The 23,762-nt window shown below is 43.5% G+C and overlaps 1 non-coding gene across 1 annotated transcript; it reads right to left on the bottom strand.

The window, feature by feature from the left end:
• Positions 1 to 17,668: 17,668 nt before the first annotated feature.
• On the bottom strand, positions 17,669 to 17,795 carry LOC126941594 (U6atac minor spliceosomal RNA). Its single transcript, XR_007721377.1, has one exon. It is a non-coding gene; the product is annotated as a U6atac minor spliceosomal RNA (small nuclear RNA).
• Positions 17,796 to 23,762: the final 5,967 nt, after the last annotated feature.

Genomic DNA, 23,762 nt, shown 5'->3' with positions numbered 1-23,762 from the left:
CCCCTGGGTCATCCGTCCAGGGCCCTCGGGACGTGCAGCCTGAGGCTGGGGAAACTGCTCCAGCAGAAAAGCACTGAGAGGGCACGTGGCTTTGGGGGATGTGGTGGCTCATTCTCTCTGCAGGGTTAAGTAGTACCTGGCTTCCCTGGGGTCTACAGAAGATCACATAATTATCTGGACCTTTGTCATTAAGCTTGGGAGGAAAAAATACACCAAAAAAGGAGAATGAAATCCTGAGGTTTCTTTGCCTGGTGGGTCATCTGAAACCCCACCCAGGAAGTAACTTAGAAAGAGAAAATTCTGTGGCTCCAAATGATGGATTCTCTGTAAAAGTCCTATAACCTGTACACATGGTGTCATCCCATAATAATCAGCCCCGGTCAAGGGGGTCAGGGATGGGGGGCAAATGCCCTTCTCTTCTTTAAACCTCCCTAGTGTGGTGGTGTTTTTCTGAGACATCTTTCCTCGTTTGGCCAGCGTCCACTTTCAACACATGCAAGGGAAGGGGGATGTGGGTGCCCAGTACCCCACTGGGGACAGCTGCCTCTTCACAATGGCCCTAAGGTTGGGACTGAGTTTCCAGATGTAGCTATTTGAATAAGTCAAGGCATATGGACCAATTTGGTGCTCTTTCATCAAGGATCTATAAAAGCCTTATTAATAGAATGATTCCTGTTTGGTAGGTATAGATCAGTGGTTCTCAACTCTGACTGTTAGAACCCTCTGGAGAGCTCAAAATCTCAGGGATTTTATCATTCCTTTGATGAACCGGAAACAGAAAAAAATGATTCTGACAGACTATTTATTTCTGACGCCAACCTCCAGGGCCTCTCTTTCCTTTCATTAATTTTGTTGGAGTTTACCCAAATAAAAAACATATCTCATCTTATCCACCTCCCTTATCTGCAAGCTGCCCAGCAAGGAAGGTGAAGGTGTTTGGAAGCAGAACTCGCATCCTGCATACCTGGTGACACATAAACCAGTGACAGGAAGATGATCTGACAAACCAGGAGCAGCACTGGGGATTCTTCCTGCAGGGCCTGTGGTGCCAGTATTTCCCTCCCTCCCTCCCTCCCTCCCTCCCTCCCTCCCTCATCTCTCTCTCCCTCCCTCCCTCCCTCCCTGCCTCCCTCCCTCTCTCCATCCCTTCCTTACTTCCTTCCCTCCCTCTTTCCTTCTTCTTCCTTCCCTCTTCCTTCCTTCTTCTTTCCTTCCTTCCCTCTCTCTGTCTTTCTTGCTTTCTTTTCTTCTTTCTTTTTCTTTCTCTCCCTCTCTTTTTTTTTGAGATAGGATCTTGCTTTGTCACCCAGGCTGGAGTGCAGTGGCACAACCATGGCTCACTGCAGCCTCAGACTCCTGGGTTCAAGCAATCCACCTATCTTGGCCTCCCAAATAGCTGGGACTACAGACACACGCCACCATGCCCAGCTGATTTTTTGATTTTTTGGTAGGGACAGAGTCTTACCATGTTTCCCGGGCTGGTCTCGAACCCTCAAGCGATCCTCCCGCCTTGGCCTCTCAAAGTGCTGGGATTGCAGGCACGAGCCACCATGCCAGGCCAACACTTAGGTCTTGAGAGAATGAGAAGCTCAAGCAATTACTTTTTTATTGTTGATACTACAGGCTGTTTGTTTTACAGTTGGTCCATAAAAGAAGACAAGGAAATTTAAACTCCTACGCTTCTAGTTTTCTGAACAGCCTAATTTGAGTGACACTTTCGCTGCATGGGAAGGCATAGCCCAGAGATAATATATGGGGAATGCTCTTTCTGATGTCCTTGGGATTCCTGTGTTGCGTGGGGTTTTTTTTTTTTCACTCCAAAATATATCTGTTGTCATCCCTCTAAGTAACTGTAGTTTGATAGATGTTTTGATGGTAATGTGATAAAGTAAAACCTTAGAGACAAACTTCAGCATCATTGCTGCCAGTATACATGTGTACAACATTTAGGAAAATCTTAATTTAAGTAACAAAGTGAGTTTCATACTCTGTCCTCTAGGGCTGGCTGAGCCTATTATTGACAAGGTTTGATCTCCAACCATTTACAGAGATATTATAAAAAGAAAAGAAAAAAACAAGCAAAACAAAAACAAAACAAACTTCAGAGTGGACTTCAGAAGGAATATAGAAGGGTTGCAGGCACTGTGATCTACGGTCATGTGACTTTCCAGCTTCCAAAGTCTGTGCTTTGGTAGGAAGGAAGGGTTTGGTCAGGCGGAGGGAGAAGAGAGGAAAGGAGGGGGGAGCTGCTCCTCGTTCTGGGAACAGGAGAGGCGAGCCTGGCCAGCACCTCCTAGGCTGGCACGGGGAAGTGAAGACAAAACCCGGGTGCAGGCACAGGTGTTTGTTTTCTTGAAACCCCTGTACAGCACTCCTGAGTAGGGGATTCACCCTGTGAATCGTGTGAAGCTGGACCAGAAGCTTTGCTAGTTGATGTGAGAGACAGTGGCCCTTTCCTGAGGGCGGGGTAATCTGGACCTTTCTCAAACATTTTCCAAGTTCAAAAATGAATACTTTAGCCGGGCGCGGTTGTGGGCGCCTGTAGTCCCAGCTACTCGGGAGGCTGAGGCGGGAGAATGGCGTGAACCCGGGAGGCGGAGCTTGCAGTGAGCCGAGATCGCGCCACTGCACTCCAGCCTGGGCGACAGAGCGAGACTCCGTCTCAAAAAAAAAAAAAAAAAAAAAAAAAGCAATAAAAAAAAAAAAAATGAATACTTTCCCCAGCTATTCAGGAGGCTGAGGTGGGAAGAGTGCTCAAAGCCAGGAGTTTAAGGCTGCAGTGAGCTATGAATACACCACTGCATTCCAGCCTGGGTGACAAAGTGAGACCCTGTTTCCAAAAAAAAAAAAGAATATTTTCAAAGATATGTTAACACATTTGGGGTACAAAATTGAACTTTACTTTTTTAAACATGGTAACTTTGAGAAACGTATTACTGTGATCATAGATGCAGAGGAAAGGTGGCCTTAAGAATCTTCATGAATCATTCAAAGTTATCTCTTGCTCTCTGCTTTACACTGGAAACTGTAGATTTAGATGGCAAGAAAATATTAAATAAGGAAATCCATGAGCCTCTTCAAGTGTTTAAGGTGGGGAACAGAACACAACAGAATTACTACATTTCTTAGCAGTCAGCAGCACAGTTTGCAAAACTCCACTAGGTCATATTGTCATATTAAAAAAAAAAAAAGAGATTTTCCAGGTCAAGGATACATTCTTAGAGCTATGAAGCAATCTAGGGAAATCATTGTGTCCCCAAAAAACAACTCTATTCCAAAGAAGAAGTAAAAATACCCTTTGGGAATGGCACAGGAAGGAAGCTGTGCCTTGTGTCCAAGCACAAACGGACAAGATGAGCATGATTAGAAATCACCGCTAAGGGAAGAGGGTGGCACACCACACATCCACAGAGTTTCCATTTCCATTAGTTTTCTCCTCAATAATCGGACTTCCTTCTTTCTTTTTTTTTTTTGAGACAGAGTCTCGCTGTGTCGCCCAGGCTGGAATGCAGTGGTGTGATCTTGGCTCACTGCAACTTCTGCCTCCCGGGTTCAAGCGATTCTCTTGCCTCAGCCTCGTAAGTAGCTGGGATTACAGATGCACGCCACCACACCCAGCTAATTTTTGTATTTTTAGTAGAGATGGACTTTCACTATGTTGGTCAGGCTGGTCTCGAACTCCTGATCTCATGATCCACTCACCTCGACCTCCCAAAGTGCTGGAATTACAGGCATAAACCACTGCGCCCAGCCAATAATCAGACTTTCTAATGCATTTCAGGAAAGAAAAGTGAAAGTAGACGTTGTAACTAAATTTTTGTTTTTAAATTTTTAAAAAATTTTTTCCTACATGGTGAGATATCAAGCAACTAAATTTTATTATTATTATTATTATTATTATTATTTGAGACGGAGTCTTGCTCTGTCACCTAGGCTGGAGTGCAGTGGCACAATCTTGGCTCACTGCAACCTCTGCTTCCCGGGTTCAAGCGATTCTCCTGCCTCAGCCTTCCGAGTAGCTGGGACTATAGGCGCCTGCCACCAAGCCTGGCTAATTTTTATATTTTTAGTAGAGAGGGGTTTCACTATGTTGGCCGGGCTGGTCTCAAACTCCTGACCTCAAGTGATCCACCCGCCTCGGCCTCCCAACGTTCTGGGATTACAGGCGTGAACCACCGCCCCTGGCCAATTAAATTATTTTAAACTCACAGTTCCATGCTCCAACTGAGATCTCTAATACTGAAGATGACAAATGGGTTCACCCTGTGTTCTAACACAGGAGGGCTCTTACCCACTGGCTTGTCCTGGAGCTGCCACTCACTTTAGTTCCTTCTAGTCCCAAGAAGGACACAGTAACTTCCAGGCTTCCTGAAGCACCTGACCGTCATGTCACACAAGTGATGCCAACATGCGCCTCTTTTGTAGGGAAAATGGAAGAAGTTGGGAGCACCACAATCTCCCTAGACAGACGCCATCTTCTTTCCTTCAAGCTTCTCTCTTCCAGTTTATAGTAGTATCTCCGGAGCACTTTCTAGTGAAATTCTAGGGACACTATCTTAATTTTTGTTTTCTAATAATAAGCATCGAAACTCTTTCATTTCAAATGATAAAATCAAATCTGATTCCTGGATTTTTTTCCTTCTAACTTCTCATCAACACTACTATATAAGGGTTTAGTCATTGATCTAATATAATTACTTTAATCGTAATTTTAGTATTTTACAGTGAGAAATTAAAATTTAGGAAAATATGGCCAGGCTTGGTGGCTCACACCTGTAATCCTAGCACTTTGGGAGGCTGAGACAGGTGGATCCTCTGAGGTCAAGAGTTCGAGACCAGCATGGCCAACATGGTGAAACCTCATCTCTACTAAAAATACAAAAAATTAGCTGCGTGTGGTGGTGTGTGCCTGTAATCCCAGCTACTCGGGAGGCTGAGGCAGGAGAATCACTTGAACCCAGGAGGCAGAGGTTGCAGTCAGCCGAGATCATGCCATTGCACTCCAGCCTGGGCTACGGAGCAAGACTCCATCTCAAAACAAACAAACAAACAAACAGAAATGTAGGAAAACATTAATAAGTAAAAATAAGAGGAAATGCCATAAATATTTCCACTAATCAAAACGTCAATGAGCACTGTGATGTGTCCTAGCTTCCTAGGAGGCTGAGGTGGGAGCATTGCTCCAGCTTAGGAGACCCAGGCCAGCCTGGGCAACATAGTGTGCCCCCCATCTCTAAAAAACAAAAATAAATAAATGAAATTAAAAAAAATTTTTAAATGATATTTTGAGGTTCTTTATGCTGTCTTTATTCCACATAATGATTATCAAAACCCAATATAGATGTAATATGGAGAATGAAAAGGTAAGATACATACATTCTTTTTTTAAACTGATAAATAATAATTGTACATATTTATGGGGTCCATCTGTTATTTTGATACATGAATACAATGAGTAGTGATCAAATTGGGGCAATTAGGATATCCATCACCTCAACCTTTTTTATTTTTTTATTTATTTTATTTTATTTTTTTTGAGACGGAGTCTCGCTCTGTCGCCCAGGCGGGAGTGCAGTGGCCGGATCTCAGCTCACTGCAAGCTCCGCCTCCCGGGTTTACGCCATTCTCCTGCCTCAGCCTCCCGAGTAGCTGGGACTACAGGCGCCCGCCACCTCGCCCGGCTAATTTTTTTGTATTTTTAGTAGAGACAGGGTTTCACCGTGTTAGCCAGGATGGTCTCGATCTCCTGACCTCGTGATCCGCCCGTCTCGGCCTCCCAAAGTGCTGGGATTACAGGCTTGAGCCACCGCGCCCGGCCAACCTTTTTTATTTTTATTTTTTTTTGAGATAGAGTCTCGCTGTGTCGCCCAGGCTGGAGTGCAGTGGCGCGATCTCGGCTCACTACAAGCTCTGCCTCCCGGGTTCACACCATTCTCCTGCCTCAGCCTCCTGAGGAGCTGGAACTATGGGCCCTGCCACCACGATCGGCTAATTTTTTGTATTTTTTTAGTACCGACGGGGTTTCACCGTGTTAGCCACAATGGTCTTGATCTCCTGACCTCACGATCCACCCGCCTCGGCCTCCAAAAGTGCTGGGATTACACCTCAAACATTTATCATTATTTTTGTATTGAGAACATTTCAAATCTTTGAAATATTTTCTTTTCTTTCTGCGACGGAGTCTCACTGTGTCGCCCAGGCTGGAGTGCAGTGGTGTGGTCTCAGCTCACTATAACCTCCCCCTCCCAGGTTCAAGGGATGCTCCTGGCTCAGCCTCCAGAGCAGCTGGCTAATTGTATTTTTAGTAGAGATGAGCTTTCACCATGCTGGCCAGGCTAGTCTTGAATTCCTGACCTCAGGTGATCTGCCCGCCTCAGCCTCCCAAAGAGCTGGGATTACAGGCATGAGCCACCGCACCTGGCCTCAAATCTTTTCTTCTAGCTGTTTTGAAATATATAATAAATTACTATTAACATAATCACCTTACTGTGCTTCCCAACACTAGAACTTATTGCTTCTATCTAACTGTATGTTTGTACCCATTAACCAATCTGTCTTCATCCCTGTTCCTCACCTTTTCTAGCCTTTAGTATCTCTCACTCTATTTTCTACCTCCATGAGATTAACTTTTTTAGCCACACATATGAGTGAGAGCATGCAATATCTGTCTTTCTATACCTGGGCTTATTTTACCTAACATAATGATCTTCAGTTCCATCCGTGTTGCTGCAAATGACGGGATTTTATTATTTTTTAATGACTGAATAGCTTTGCATTGTGTATATATATCATGTTTTTCTTTATCCATTCATCTGTTGATAATTAGAATGATTCCATATCTTGGCTATTGTGAATAGTGTTGTAATAAATATGAGGGTGCAGGTATCCCTTTGACATATAGATTTGCTTTTCTTTGGATAAATACCTAGTAGTAATTACTGAATCATATGGTATTCTAATTTTAGTTTTTTTGAGAAACCTCCATACTGTTTTCCATAATGGCTGTACTAATTTACATTCCCACCAACAGTGTATGAGTTCCATTTTCTCTACATCCTTGCCAGCATTTATTTGTCTTTTTGATGATAGCCATTCTAACTAGGGCGAGGTGAAAATCTACGGTTCTGATTTGCATTTCTCTGTTGATTAATGATGCTGAATATTTTTTCACGTATCTTTTGGTCATTTGTATGTCTTTTCTTGAGAAATATCTATTCAGATCTTTGCCCACCTTTTAATGGTTGTTTTGTTTTGCTGTTGAGTTGTTTGAGTTCCTTGTATATTTTGGATATTAGTCCCTTGTCAGATGAATAGTTTGCAAATATTTTCTCCCATACAACAGATTGTCTCTTTGCTCTGTTGTTTCTTTTACTGTGCAGAAGCCTTTTAGTTTGATATAGTCCTATTTGTCTATTTTTTTTTTTTTTTTTTTTTTTGAGACAGAGTCTCGCTCTGTCGCCCAGGCTGGAGTGCAGTGGCCGGATCTCAGCTCACTGCAAGCTCCACCTCCCGGGTTTACGCCATTCTCCTGCCTCAGCCTCCCAAGCAGCTGGGACTACAGGCACCCGCCACCTCGCCCTGCTAGTTTTTTGTATTTTTTAGTAGAGACGGGGTTTCACCTTGTTAGCCAGGATGGTCTTGATCTCCTGACCTTGTGATCCGCCCGTCTTGGCCTCCCAAAGTGCTGGGATTACAGGCTTGAGCCACCACGCCCGGCCCTATTTGTCTATTTTTGTTGTTGTTGCCTGTGTTTTTGAAGTCTTAGCCACAAAATCTTTGCCTAGACCAGCGTCTTGAAGCATTTTCCCTGTTTTCTTCTGATAGCTTTATGGTTTTGGGTCTTACATTTAAGCTTTAATCTATTTAAAGTTGATTTTTGTATATGATGAAAGATAGGTGGCTCTAGTTTTATTTTTCTGCATATGAATATCTAGTTTTCTCAGCACCATTTACTGAAGAAGGTATTCTTTTTCCAAAGTATGTTCTTGGTGCCTTTGTTGAAAATCAGTTGGCTATAAGTACATTAACTTACTTCCGGGCTCTCTACCTGTTCCATTGGTCTATATATCTGTCTTTAATACTAGTACCACCCTGTTTTGATTACTATAGCTCTGTAGTATATTTTGAAGTCAGATAATGTGATGCCTCCAGCTTTGTTCTTTTTTTTTTTTTTTAATTTTTTGAGACAGGGTCTCTCTCTGTTGTGAAGGTTGGAGTGCAGGGTGTGATCATGGCTCACTGCAAACTCCACCTCCCAGACTCAAGCAATTCTCCTGCCTCAGCCTCCAGAGTAGCTGAGATTACAGGTGTGAACATCACACCTGGCTAATTTTTGTAGTTTTAGTAGAGATGGGGTTTCACCATGTTGTCCAGGCTGGTCTCAAACTCCTGGGCTCAAGCAATCCTCCCACCTCAGCCTCCCAAAGTGCTGGGATTACAGGCATGAGCCACCATGCCTGCTTTATTATTTTGCTTTGTGTTGTTTTGGCTCTGGTTCTTTTGTGGTTCCATGTGAATTTTAAGATTTTTTTTTCATTTCTGTGAAGAATGTCATTGGTATTTTGATAGAGATTGCACTGGATCTCTAGATTGTTTGGGGTATAAGGTCCTTTTAGAAATATTAATTTTTTTGACCTATGAACATGAGATGTCTTTCCACTGGTTTGTGTCTTTTTCAATTTCTTTCATCAGTGTTTTGTAGTTTTTGTTGTAGAGATTTTTTGTCTTCTTGGTTAAATTTATTTCTCCATATTGGCCAGGCTGGTCTTGAACTCTTGATCTCAAGTGATGCACCCGCCTCAGTCTCCCAAAGTACTAGGATTGCAGGCATGAGCCACCATGCCCAGCCACTACTGTGGTTTTAATTTTCATTTTCCTTATGATTAATGAGGTTGAAAACTTTCATGTGTTTATTGGCCATTTGTGTGTGTGTGTGTGTGTGTGTGTATATATATATACATATATATATATATATATAGTTTGTTTGTTTGTTTTTTGAGATGCAGTCTCACTTTGTCACCAGGCTGGAGTGCAGTGGCATGATCTCAGCTCACTACAAACTCCACCTTCCAGGCTCAAGCCATTCTCCTGCCTCAACCTCCCAAGCAGCTGGGATTATGGATGTGCACCACACCACGCCCGGCTAATTTTTGTAACTTTGTAGAGACAGTGTTTCACCATGTTGGCCAGGCTGGTCTCAAACTCCTGACCTCAAGTAATCTACTCCCCCTTGGCCTCACAAAGTGCTGGGATTACAGGTGTGAGCCACTGCACCCCACATTTGAATATTTTTTGAGTGATGTGCCCATTCATGTCTTTTACACACTTTTCTCTTTATTTGTTATTTTTATCTTTCGAAAAAATTTTTTTTTTTTTTTTTTTTTTTTTTTTTTTTTTTTTTTTTTTTGAGAGGGAGTCTGGCTCTGTCGCCCAGGCTGGAGTGCAGTGGCCGGATCTCAGCTCACTGCAAGCTCCGCCTCCCGGGTTTACGCCATTCTCCTGCCTCAGCCTCCCGAGTAGCTGGGACTACAGGCGCCCGCCACCTCGCCCGGCTAGTTTTTTTTTTGTATTTTTTAGTAGAGATGGGGTTTCACCATGTTAGCCAGGATGGTCTTGATCTCCTGACCTCGTGATCCGCCCGTCTCGGCCTCCCAAAGTGCAGGGATTACAGGCTTGAGCCACCGCGCCCGGCCGAAAAAAATTTTTAAGAAATGGGGTCGCCGGGCGCGGTGGCTCAAGCCTGTAATCCCAGCACTTTGGGAGGCCGAGACGGGCGGATCACGAGGTCAGGAGATCGAGACCATCCTGGCTAACACGGTGAAACCCTGTCTCTACTAAAAATACAAAAAACTAGCCGGGCGAGGTGGCGGGCGCCTGTAGTCCCAGCTACTCGGGAGGCTGAGGCAGGAGAATGGCGTAAACCCGGGAGGCGGAGCTTGCAGTGAGCTGAGATCCGGCCACTGCACTCCCGCCTGGGCGACAGAGCGAGACTCCGTCTCAAAAAAAAAAAAAAAAAAAAGAAATGGGGTCTCCCTATGTTACCCAGGCTGAACTTGAACTCCTGGGCCAACATGGAGAAACCCTGCCTCTATCAAAAATATAAACAATTAGCCTGGTGTGGTGGCATGCACCTATAATCCCAGCTATTCGGGAGGCTGAGGCAGGAGAATCGCTTGAACGCAGGAGGTGGAGGTTGCAGTGAGCCAAGATCTTGCCACTGCACTCCAGCCTGGGTGACAGAGCGAGACTCTGTATGTATAAAACAACAACAACAACAACAAAACCACAGTAGCATACCTAACAAGAACTCCTACCAGAATGACAAAATTATAGTGATTGACAACACCAAGTGGTGGAGCAACTGTAACTCTCCTATACATCTCATACATCTCATGAAAGTGTAAATTGGCACAGCTCCTCAGAAAACTTTTAGTCGGGATTTACTAAAAATGAACACACGCACACCTTACATTCAGCAATTCCTCTCCTAGGCATATACCCAACAGAAATGTGTGTATCTGTGTAAGAAAAGGCACATAGGAAAATATTCATTAAAGCACCATTTTGTGATAGCCAAAAACTAGAAACAATAAAAAGTTCATCAACAGGCTGGGCACAGTGGCTTATGCCTGTAATCCTAGCACTTTGACAGGCCAAGGCAGGTAAATTGCCTGAGCTCAGGAGTTTGAGAGCAGCCAGGGGAACATGGTGAAACTCCGTCTCTACTAAAAATACAAAAAATTAGCCGGGTGTGGCTGCATGCACCTGTAATCCCAGCTACTTGGGAGGCTGAGACAGGAGAATTGCTTGAATCTGGGAAGCAGAGGCTGCAGTGAGCTGAGATTGCACCATTGCACTCCAGCCTGGATGACAGAGCGAGACTCTGTCTCAAAAAAAAAGAAAACAAAAAAAATTCAACAGAACATATAAATATTCTGTATTTATACAATGAAATAGTATACAGCAAGAAGAAGGAACTACTGTTGAAAACAGCAATGTATATGAATCTCACAAATATAACATTAAGCAAAAGATGGACACACACAAAGAGGTACATATGGCATGGTTCCTTTATATGCTTCAAAATTAGGCAAAACTTAATGGTGATGAAAGTTAGGATAATGGTTACTTTTTGTGGGTAGTGATGGAAAGGGGAAAGGGGACTTAAGGGGAATTTAGAGTGTTGACAATTGTTTGATTTCCATTTTGGGTAGTGCTTACATGGCTGTGTTCACTTATTGAACAATAAACCCATGACTTTATACTCTTCTGTGTGTATAAATGTCAAGAAAAGTCTACTCTAAAAAATGTAATTTGACAGAGAAGATATAGTTTTCATGATGCTTGTGAGGAGCTTAAATTTTTTTCTTAAAATGAGTGGGGATAAAAGCAACATTTCTAAATTATCAATTCTTTTATATGTGACTTTAAGTGTGAAATAAAATTAAAATTAAATATTATAAGTAAAAAATACATAGTTGTAAACCTTTTACAAATATTGCATCACCTTCTTTTACTTAACATAAAAAAACATTTTTACATTACTAAAAATCATCATAAATACAATTTCTGATGTGTAATGTAGATTCAAGATTTGTAAACCCTCTCCCACTGCAAGACTGAGTTATTTTAAATTTAGGGATATTATCTAAAATGCTGCAATGAATATCTTGGTGCATAATTTTTTTATAGTTCAAATTATTTCCAGATGTGGAATTACTGGGTTAGAGAGTATAGAAGTTTTTAACTCTTAATATGTATTATCAAATTGCTCTCCTAAGGGGCTGCCGTGATATATGCACCTACCAGTAACGTGTGACTGTGCTTACTTCCTGAAACTTCACTATTTTGTCTGTTTCTTTGATAATTTGTGAAAAATGTGAGACTAACACTTCAAAAATACTGCATGTGCTGAAAATGTCTTGTTTGCATTTGTTTGCACAATGGATTTATAAGCCATATAAGAATGTTTATTACCTAAATAATGTTGACCAGCTTTAAAAATGCCTCTGTTAAGCCAGTGGTTCCATGTACTAGTACCAGCTATTCAGGAGGCTGAGGCAGGTGGATTGCTTATGCCCAGGAGTTCAAGTCCAGTCTGGGCAACATAATAAGACCCTGTCTTTAAGTTAAAACAAACAAAAAAAATCTTCTTGTTTCCAGTTGTATCTTAGAAATAAAAATTATTTGTAAATATTTCAGTATGCATCCTGAAAGATAAGAACTCTTTTTAAAAAATAAACTCTGGGCCGGGTGCGGTGGCTCACACCCATAATCCCAGCACTTTGGGAGGCCAAGGCGGGTGGTCAGGAGACCAGGAGATCGAGACCATCCTGGCTAACACAGTGAAACCCCATAAAAATACAAAACAACTAGCTGGGCGTGGTGGCGGGCGCCTGTAGTCCCAGCTACTAGGGAGGCTGAGGCAGGAGAATGGCGTGAACCCGGCAGTCAGAGTTTGCAGTGAGACGAGATCGTGTGGTTGCACTCCAGCCTGGGTGACAGAGTGAGACTCCGTCTCAAAAAAAAAAAGAACAAAAAAACAAACAAAAAAGAAAAACAAAAAAAGAACTGATCACACCTAAAAAAGATATATTTGATTTCATTAAATACCCAGTCAGCAATCACCTTTTCCCAATTTTCTTATAAATGTGAGGGGCTTTTTTCCTTGATTTTTTCTGTTTTTTGTTTTGTTTGTTTTTTAATTTAGATTTAATATGTCTACATTTATTGTTATGAATGACGCTGAAGAAAGTGGTTGTTAGCCGTGCAGAGTCCCTGTAGTCTGATATCTGATGTATATGTTCACCCATGAACTGTTTTTCCTGTAAGTTGATAGATCTTTAGGCTTGATAAAATTCAGATTTTGTAAAAATCAGTATTTCTTATATACACATATACTTCCTTCAGGAGGAGTATAACGTCTAGCCGTCTGTGTTTTTAAGTTTGTAGCCATTGAGGGTCATTGCCTAGATAACAAATTCATTAGGGCTTGCAAAATGGTGATGAATTTTATCACTTTTTCTTCCTTTGTGAGTTGGAATACCTCAATTAAGAAAATCTTCTTCCTCAACTCTGCAATTACCCTGAGATAGTGTTTATATAGGAAGGGCAGATTAAATGCTTTCTCTACCAGTTTTCAAAATAATGGTTCCTTTGTATTTCCACAGGTGAACTAGTTTTATTTGGTTTTGAGTATCATTATGATTTCAAAGACTTAAACATATTTGATGTGCTTCAATCCAACGTAGTTATTATCCTTTTTAATGTGGAAATGGGTACTTTTTTTGCGGGGGAGGGGGGCAGATTTTTGCTCTGTCACCCAGGCTGGAGTGCAGTGGCGTCATCACAGCTCACTGCAACCTCTGCCTCCAGGGTTCAAGTGATTCTTCTGCTTCAGCCTCCTGAGTAGCTGGGTCTGCAGGTGCCTGCCACTACACTCGGCTAACTTTTTGTATTTTAGTAGAGACAGGGTTTCACCATTATTGCCCAGGGTGGTCTCAAACTCTGGAGCTCAAGCAATCTGAGTGCTCAAGCAATCCACCTGTGTCGGCTGCCCAAAGAGCTAGGATTAAAGGCGTGAGCCACTGTGCTCCACAAAATGGGCATGTTGTTGACAAGTAGGGACTTATTTAAATTGGCTATGTCCTTTTGAGATGAATGCTAATCTTTTTTTTTTTGAGACGGAATTTTGCTTTTGTTGTCAAGGCTGGAGTGCAATGGCGTGATCTCAGCTCATGGCAAACTCTGCCTCCCGGGTTCAAGCGGTTCTCCGGCCTCAGCCTCCCGAGTAGCTGGGATTACAGGTGCATGCCACCACGCCCGGCTAATGTTTTGTATTTTTAGTAAAGACAGGATTTTGGCCAGGCTGGTCTGGAACTCCTGGCCTCAAGCGACCTGCCTGCCTCAGCCTTCCAAAGTGCTGAGATTATAGGTGTCAACCACGGTGCCTGGCCCATTTACTTTAGAATTAATATAAATAAATTGAAAGAAGTTATTTGGGTAAGCAAGAGTGAGAGAAAAAGGCCTGGTGTGGTGGGCTCACGCCTGTAATCCCAGCACTTTGGGAAGCCAAAGTGGGAGGATCACTTGTGGTCAGGAGTTGGAGACCAGCCTCGTCAACATGGTAAAACCTCATCTCTACAAAAAATTTTTTATATATATATAAAATTAGCCCCACATGGTGGCATGCATCTGTAGTCCCAGCTTCACCGGAGGATTGCTTGAGCCTGGAAGGTAGAGGCTGCAGTGAGCTGAGATTGCACCACTGTACTCCAACCTGGAGACAGAGTGAGACTCCATCACCATCACAAAAAAAAAAAAAAAGAAAAAAGAAAAGTAAGAGAAACAAACGCCAACATTTCCAGAACCACACAAAATCCCTGTTAACATGTCTATTTGGGTGACTTGCTGTGCACATATAAATGTAAATGTTGGTTTGGGATTAATATAACCTGTGGCTTATATAACAATGTCTATATACATATTTCAAGATCTATACGATTATTTTTAGTTTTAAAATATTTTTATATTAATTACTGATTTTTAATCCTCCAAATGACTAGCACAACATATAACACAAGTATAGCTAAGGCCATTTGCTAAATTGGGGGCTAAGGAATAGGACAATCAATTTAACTGTGATTTAGTTGACGTCATAGGGCAAATGTCAGAGCTGAGAAGGAAACCTTGAGTTATCTTTTTTTTTTTTTTTTTGAGACGGAGTCTCGCTGTGTCGCCCAGGCTCGAGTGCAGTGGCTGGATCTCAGCTCACTGCAAGCTCTGCCTCCCGGGTTTTTACGCCATTCTCCTGCCTCAGCCTCCCGAGTAGCCGGGACTACAGGCGCCCGCCACCTCGCCCGGCTAGTTTTTTGTATTTTTTAGTAGAGACGGGGTTTCACCGTGTTAGCCAGGATGGTCTCGAACTCCTGACCTCGTGATCCGCCCGTCTCGGCCTCCCAAAGTGCTGGGATTACAGGCTTGAGCCACCGCGCCCGGCCAAGTTATCTATTTTTTTTATTTTTTCTTGAGACAGGGTCTCCCTCTGTGGAGTGCAGTGGCACAATCATGGCTCACTGCAACCTCTGCCTTCCAGGCTCAAGCAATCCTCTGGAGCAGCTGGGACTACAGATGCACGCCACCATGCTGAGCTAATTTTTTTTTTTTTTTTTTTTCATAGAGGCCAAGTTTTGCCATGATGCCCAGGCTGGTCTTGAACTCCTGGGCTCAAGCGATCCGCCCGCCTCAGCCTCCCAAAGTGCTGGGATTATAGGCATAAGCCACCTTGCCTGGCCATCTTTCATTTTATTTTTTCCCTGCCCTATCTTATGGTGCTGAACTTTGAGTTACTTTTTCTCAAACCCATTGTTGACCCCTCCCAGCCATTCTTAATGCCCAGAGCTTTGGGGGAAAACATGCTGGGATTACCTTTATTGGCAGCATTGCATGGTCCTGGAGGTTTGGGGGGCAGCATCACTGGCCTAACCCCTTTAGGATAGTATTAATGCTGCAAGAAAAGGAATAAAATGTGGGCCTCTTCAAGAGAACAGAAACCTCACCCTTTTCAGGAGGTTAAATTTTGCACACTTTTCAACACTGTTTTGAACTTAAACTACTCATCCATTTCAAATTAAATTGCCAAAGAACTCAAGCATAATGTCTAAAGGGCACAATTTTTGGAGACACAGACGTAGCTTCAAATTCTGGTTCTACCGCTTTTGGCGTCTCTGCGTCTCAGTTTTGTTATGTGTAGAATGGAGATAACACTGCTTAGGAACGATCAATATTAGGATTCCATGAGGAAATTTAGATAGCACTAACCGCATACAGCACTCAACAAATATCTAATGCTATTATTAACATTAGTGCTTAGCAGGATATTAGGCTATTGGAACCCAGTAGATGATAGCTAATCGTTTTATTAAGTAAAAATTCTCAGGGTGTTAGGATTCCCCGAGGGTTCCTCTGTGGCTGCTGACACAGACAAAAGAGCGGTGACGATTTAGGGGAGAGAGGTCTTGACTTACTCAGATTAGTAGGCATGGCCTGGTGGCAGAAGAGTCTGAACCTGAGAAAACAATGCTTAGAGACCTACAGAGACCCACTTACGGAGCCAGGTGCCTTGCTGTGGTATCACCAGTGGCCACTTCCAAGGGGCAGGATTTGTACACCTGCTAGCTGTGTATTGAGGTATTGAGTGGGAAGAGTTCTAGATCTCAGATTTTTGCTCTCCAACGTACTAATTCAAGGCTTCCTTGGGCAGATGGGCTGGCAGCCATGGGTGCAGAGAGCAGACCCAAGGCTCGGGAACAACCCCTTTCCTCCTCCCAGAAGCTGGGATATGGTGTTCCAGTAATCCTGCCCTACCCCTTCCAGTCCACACTCACATGTAGACAGAACCCCTTTCCATGGGCCTTTCCATTCCTGGTAGGACTGCTGCCCTTGGGGAAGGACTGAGCTCATCAGATTGAACATACTAAGTACTGTGACATGGAACTCTAGGGACCTATCTTCAAATCATCTTTTTTTGTCACTTTTTTCTACCTCCCTCCCTCCCTCCTTCCCTCCCTCCCTCCCTCTCTTCCTTTCCTTCCTTCCTTCCCTCCTTCCTTCCTTCCTTCTTTCCTTCCTTCCTTCTTTCCTTCCTTCCTTCTTTCCCTCCCTTCCTTCTTTCCTTCCTTTTCTTTCTCTTTCTCTTTTTCTTCCTTTCTTTCTCCCCTTCCCTTACCTTCTCCTTCCTTCCTTTTTTCTCTTTCTCCTTCCTTCCTTCTTTCTCTCCCTCCCTCCCTTTCTTTCTCTCTCTCTCTTTCTTTTCTTTCTCCCTTCCCTTCTTCCCTTCCCTCCCCTCCCCTCCCTTCCCCTCCCCTCCCCTTCCCTTCCCTTCCCTTCCTTCTGAGACAGGGTCTCCCTCTGTTGCCCAGACTGATGTGAACTCCTGGCTTCAAGTGATGCTCCCACTTTGGCCTCTCAAAGTACTAGACATACAGATGTCAGCCACCATGCTCAGACTCTCACCTTTTTTCTTTTTTCTTTTTTTAAATTATACTTCAAGTTCTAGGGACCTGTGCACAACGTGCAAGTTTGTTACATATGTATACATGTGCCATGTTGGTGTGCTGCACCCATTAACTCGTCATTTACATTAGGTATATCTCCTAATGCTATCCCTCCCCGCTCCCCCCACCCCATGACAGGCCCCAGTGTGTGATGTTCCCCACCCTGTGTCCAAGTGATCTCATTGTTCAATTCCCACCTATGAGTGAGAACATGTGGTGTTTGGTTTTCTGTTCTTGCAATAGTTTGCTGAGAATGATGGTTTCCAGCTTCATCCATGTCCCTACAAAGGACATGAACTCATCCTTTTTTATGGCTGCATAGTATTCCATGGTGTATATGTGCCACATTTTCTTAATCCAGTCTATCATTGATGGACATTTGGGTTGGTTCCAAATCTTTGCTACTGGCCTCTCACCTTTTTTCTACATCTTTTTTCTTTTCTAAAAGCTAAAAAAAAAAAAAAAAAAAAAAAAAAAAAAAAAAGAGAGAGAGAGAGAATGATGGGATCTTACCATGTGGCCAGGTTGGTCTTGCCCTCCTGGCCTCAAGCAATCCTCCCACCTTGGTCTCCCAAAGTGCTAGGATTACAGGCGTAGGCCACAGCATCCAGCCTAAAAACGATGCTTTAGATGCCACAAAATAGGTGGCAATGCCTTAACTGCATGTTTGTTGTCAGGCCCAAGGCACTCTTCCATCCTTGTCAAGGGGAGTGCTAACCAGTCTCTCCTTTCATACAACACTCACCTTTGAGAAATGCCAAGCCTACATAAAAGTTGAGAGAATAGCATGCTGGACACCATGATATCCTTCACCTAAAACTCATCAGTTCTTTCAAATGACATTTGAGCACCCACTACGTGCTAGGTGCTGTGACAGCCTTTGGGGTGCACAAAAGGAAGTGAGTCTTGTTTCCTGAGCACAAACTTGCTCAGGCTTATCAGAAAAAGGATACTATAAAACAAAAACCTATAATATGGCCTGATAATATTTTGTTACTGCAGGCATAAGGAACTGTAGGAATAGATGGAGAGGAGTCACTTTCTGATTGGACATCAGAGAATGTCTCCAGTGATGGTAGTGTTCCAGAGAGGCAGACTGTGGGCTCAGGAGCAGCGTGGGTGAAAGCATAGGAATTTGGCAAGCCCTGATAGATTTGGAAAATGGCAACTCAATTCAGAAAGTTCCAGTGCTGGTCCTAGGAGGCCTCAGGGGCATGGGGTTCAGTAGAAGCATCATGGCTATGAGTAGGGACAGCAAGTTCACAATGCTGGCTCTAGATGACAGTGAAGCTGACCACTCTAAAAGCTTAGGCCAAAAATCTTCTCCTATGCTTCTTCAGGAAAGAAAAATAAAATGTTTGCCAGATCTGCTGGCTGTTGGGATCTTGCTTGAAGATTAAGGGCTGTTGAATTATGTAAGGTGACTCAGAGGTATTGGGGTCAGTCCGCATGGACATGTCAGGGGTGGTTCCTGAAACGCACCTGTTGGCCTTAGTGAGATCTTGGGGCCTCTGTCCTTCGGCAATAACTTGCTTCTCACTTCCTGGAATCCATCAGAAGTGAGCCTTTATATAATTACCCTGAATTGTTACAACTCAGATTTTTTGTTTGTTTGTTTGTTTTTGTTTTTGTTTTTGACAGAGTCTTGCTCTGTCACCCAGGCTGGAGTGCAGTGGCGTGATCTTGGCTCACTACAACCTCTGCCTCCTGGGTTCAAGGGATTCTCGTGCCTCAGCCTCCCAAGTAGCTGGGATTACAGGAAACTGCCACCACGCCTGGCTAATTTTTGTATTTTTAGTAGAAACAGGGGTTTCACCATATTGGCTAGGCTGGTCTGGAATTCCTGGCCTCAAGGCAGATTCCTGCCTTGGCCTCCCAAAGTTCTGAGATTATAGGCTTGAGCCACCGAGCCTGGCCAGCAACTCCATTTCGAGTGAAAAGGAATGAACCCTCTTTACTTATTTGAAAAGAAGGAAGGATGACATTAAGGAAGACCTTGGCTGGGTGTGGTGACTCACACCTGTAATCCCAGCACTTTGGGAGGCCAAGGGGAGGGGATCACCTGAGATCAGGAGTTCAAGACCAGCCTGGCCAACATGGCGAAACTCCATCTCTACTAAAAATATAAAAATTAGCCAGGCGTGGTGGTGGGCAACTGTAATCCTAGCTACTTAGGAGGCTGAGGCAGGAGAATCACTTGAACATGGGAGGTGGAGGTTGCAGCGAGCCGAGATCGCGCCACTGCACTCCAGCCTGGGCGAAAAAAAAAAGGAAGGAAGACCTATGAAAGGATGCAGAAGTCATTTGCCTTCCAAGAAGAGCAGCATCTCTCAGTTTTTCCAAATGGCTCTGAAGAGATTGATGGTACAAGCTGGCCTTGGCCGTAACTTCTCATTGCTGAGGTATTCTCATACTGTGGTCAAGAAGGCTAAGCCCTCGCATGTATAACTATATTTGCTTTAACTTTTTCATTTAACCCTTAAGAAAACAACTCATAAGAACCGAAAGCTGTGACCTCTATGACCTCTCCTCAGATATCTAAATTTTATCATCTTACTGTAGAAAGAGCTGGTTTAGCTGGCTTAATTTGTGTAAATAGACTATTGCCTTTTCCTTGGAGTTCTTCAGATAAGATACTGTGGTGGTCTCACTTCAGGAGGGGCTGTGGCAGAGAGGACAGAGATTGCTGGCAGAACCCCCTCTCTTTTTGCTTCTGGGGTCATAAAGAAATTCACCTACACTGGGTGAATTGTGAGATAGGATCCTTTTTCCCACATTTGACATGTGGGTCTGTCAACCAAACTTGGGGTCTCAAGGCTGCGTCGGTGTCTTGCTGGGCAAGGCAGTGGTTTCACTGGTCAGATGGCATGCTCCATGCCTGCAGGGAAGGGTGTCAGAGTGCTCTCTTAGCATTAGAATGCTTTGCGAGAGCCCAAAACTTCTCATGAAGTTTCTCTCTCATTCCCTGTGGCTTCAGGGCAGCAGAGTGAAATAGGAAGAGATGGAGGCTTTACTTCCCTAAAGACATGCTCACACAGCAAAATACAGCTTTTGTTCCCTCGTCTTTTATTCCTAACTGTGGCACTGCAGTACCTTGAGAAAACTGAAGTTGCCCTTTATGTAAAAAATAAAGGAAAAAAACCAAAATGTACTTATGATTTTTTGTCTACTTCCATGTCTAATGGTATATTCAGATGGCAATGGATGATTGCTAGCAGATTTTGGACCAAAGAATTAAATTATTGACACTTTTGACTGGGCGCAGTGGCTCATGCCTGTAATCCCAGTACTTTGGGAGACCGAGACGGGTGGATCACTTGAGGCCAGGGGTTCAAGACCAGCCTGGCCAACATGGTGAAATCCAGTATCTACTAAAAATACAAAACTTAGCCGGGCGTGGTGGTGCAAGCCTGTAATCTCAGCTACTTGGGAGGTTGAGACAGGAGAGTCACTTGAACCCAGAAGCCGTAGACTGCAGTGAGCCGAGGTCTCACCAGTGTACTCCAGCCTGGGCGACAGAGCGAAACTGTCTCAAGAATGCAAAATAAAACAAAACAAAACCAAAAACCAACCAACCAAACAAACAAGCAAAAGTTTAAATAGAATTAAATCATTGACATTTTTGAAGGTCTGTTCTGCGTGACATAGAGGCATTTAAACATGAGTGTTGGTGTGGCGGTGGCTTACGCCTGTAATCCCAACACATTGGGAGGCTGTGGCAGGCAGATTGCTTGAGGTCAGGAGTTCAAGACCAGCCTGGCCAACATGGAGAAACCCTGTCTCTACTAAAAATACAAAAATTAGCCAGGTGTGGTGGTGCATGCCTGTAGTCCCAGCTACTCGGGAGGCTGAAGCAGGAGAATCGCTTGAACCCGGGAGGTGGAGGTTGCAGTGAGCCGAGATCACACCACTGTACTCCACCCTGGGCGACAGAGGGAGACTGCATCTCAAAGGAAACAAACACACAAAAATATGAATGTTATCTTTCTCCAAACAACTTAAAATCTTAACAAACACAAGGTACACAAGAGTTAGCAATGACTTAGTTGATGCTGAAGGTCAGAGGAAAGTCACAAGAGTGACAGCAGGAGCAGCCTGAGAAGGCTTCATGGATCAGAAGCAATGAATTAGCAGGCTTTACATTTGTGAAATGATATAATACATAAAGTGTGTAAAAAGGAGTCTGGAATATCACAAAGTGTTCAATTCTGGAGAAGAGATTGGGATTGGGTGTGAGGGATACTGAAGAGAACAGTTGACTTTGATTATATTCATGCATTACTTATATAATCAGTGGTGTGCTGGTAATTTTTTTTTTTTTTTTTTTTTTTTAGACAGGGTCTTGCTCTGTCACCTAGCCTGGAATGCAGTGGCGTCATCGTCTACCCCTGCAGCCTTGACCTCCCAGGCCCAAGTGATCCTTATAACCTCAATCTCCAGAATAGCTGGGGCCACAGGTGTGCATCATTATGCCAAGCTGATTGAAAAAAACCCTTTTTTTGTCGAGATGGGGTCTCACTATATTGCCTAGGCTGGTCTCCAACTCTTGGTCTCAAGTTATCCTCCTAACTTGGCCTCTCAAGTTCTGGGATTATTGGCGTGTCCAACCAAGTGTTAGTAAACTTTTCAGAAAGTGCTCTTTTCCCATGGTTCCCAAAGTCCCTGTTGCAGTGTTTGTCAACTTCCATCATGTAAATTGTAAATACTTCTTCTGTGGCTGATTTTAAACAACCAATATACGGTCAAGTAGGTCAAACATTTTTGAAAATTTAACAGTTTATGCACTTATCATGTACCGCACTCCAAGTCAAGTGCTAGGGGAAGATTGGAAAAAGATTATGGGCCGGGCATGACGGCTCATGCCTGTAATCCCAGCACTTTGGGAGGCTGAGGCCGGCAGATCACTTGAGGTCTGGTTTCCCAGTCCTCATCACTTGAGAACTGGGAAACCCAGAGAGAGGTTCGAGGGACTTGAAACCCAGAGAGAGGACTGGTTTCAAACTCCTGACCTCGGGTGATCCACCTGCCTCAGCCTCCCAAAGTGTTGGGATTATAGGAGTGAGCCATGGCACCCAGCCAGCTACTTACGGTTTTTGAGAAGCGTCAGGCAATAACTCTGGTGGCAGTACGGAGACTAAGCTGAGACAGAGACCTGTACAAAAGGTCATCTTAATGTTTCAAGCAGAACATAATAAGAGCTTCAATGAAGGCAACGCAGCAGAGATAGAGATGGGATGGATCCAAGAAACGTTGGGGGAGGAAGAATTGATCGAACAATGGATTGACTGAGATGAGTGTTCAGAAGGATGGCCTGCTTGAAGATAATACCTAGGACTTTGAAAAATGATCACCCTTCCTCCCGTGGGGATGAAAGGCTTCATCAGAAAAGAAAGGAGGCATTTCTAAGAGTCTATGAAGTTTAGGACCTGGGAGCCCAGTTGGTTATTTTCTTTGCATCTCACTACTGACGTTTGTAAGTCTGGAAGAGGGAAGGTCTGAGACGTGATTGGCAGGCCATCAAGATGTTTTGTTACTGAATTTGGATTTGTGGATCCTGATTCTGAGTAGCTATGCTATTGAAATGATGGCCTTTTGGTTTGGGATGGAGAGCATCTCACAAAATTGGGAAATAATGATTAACCCAGGAGTTTAGTGTATAAATACTAATTTCTACATGGAGCTTGAAAAGAGTAAGAGAAAGGGAGGAAAATGGCAGGTAAACCTGTGATCCCAGCCACTCTGAAGAGTAATAGGCACAATGCAGAATGGAGAATAGGGAAGCGGGAGGGGCCTTCTGATTCACATCAGAAAACAGCTGGAAGGAGGCCAGAAACAATACTGAGGTTTTAGATGTCTATATACAAACACACAGGGCGTACGTAACAAACAAGGCAAACTGGGGATTATAACACCAGGCAGTAAAACACGATCTCCTTGAAACCTTGTGGGATAGGACCTGAGCCTGACATTCAGTTAGGAAATCGAATTCACATCCTGTTTAAAAGAAACATAGCCATGAGGTGAGGAAGGAGATTGGTGTGTGTTGTAGAGAAACTAAGTGGAAGCCCACTGAAGAGCATAAAGATGAATATTTAGAAGGAGATTTAACGTTAGAGCATTAATGACCAGGCATGGTGGCTCACGCCTGTAATCCTAGCACTTTGGGAGGCCAAGGCGGGTGGATTGTTTGAATCCAGGAGTTTGAGACCAGACTGGGCAACATGGCAAAACTCTGTCTGTACAAAAAAATTACAAACATTAGCCTAGCGTGGTGGCACATGCCTGTAGTCTCAGTTACTCGGGAGGCTGAGGTGGGAGGATGGATCACTTGAGCCTGGGGAGGTCAAGGCTGCAGTGAACTGTGATTGTGCCAGTGCACTCTAGTCTGGCAACAGAGCAAGACTCTATCTCAAATAAAATAAAATAAAGCAATTACTACATGCCACTTGACCAGAGAAAAAATAGGGAAAATATTAAATACAAAATTTATATGACATTCAAAGAAAATCCCTTGAAACATTTAATGAGAAATATGAGTGATTTCATAAATTTTTATACCAATTTTTATACTTGAAATGGCTACATATAGTTCTTGACAAAGACTTTTACAAAATGATCTCTTGAAATTCTCAGTAGTCATCACTGATAAAAAAATGGCTGGGTGCTGAGGCTTATGCCTGTAATTCTAGCACTTTGGGAGGTTGAGGC

Source organism: Macaca thibetana, chromosome 18 (genome assembly GCF_024542745.1).
Source record: "Macaca thibetana thibetana isolate TM-01 chromosome 18, ASM2454274v1, whole genome shotgun sequence".
Classification (NCBI taxonomy): Eukaryota; Metazoa; Chordata; class Mammalia; order Primates; family Cercopithecidae; genus Macaca; species Macaca thibetana.
Note: the sequence above shows the minus strand (reverse complement) of the source record. Positions and strands in the feature narration are given on the sequence as shown.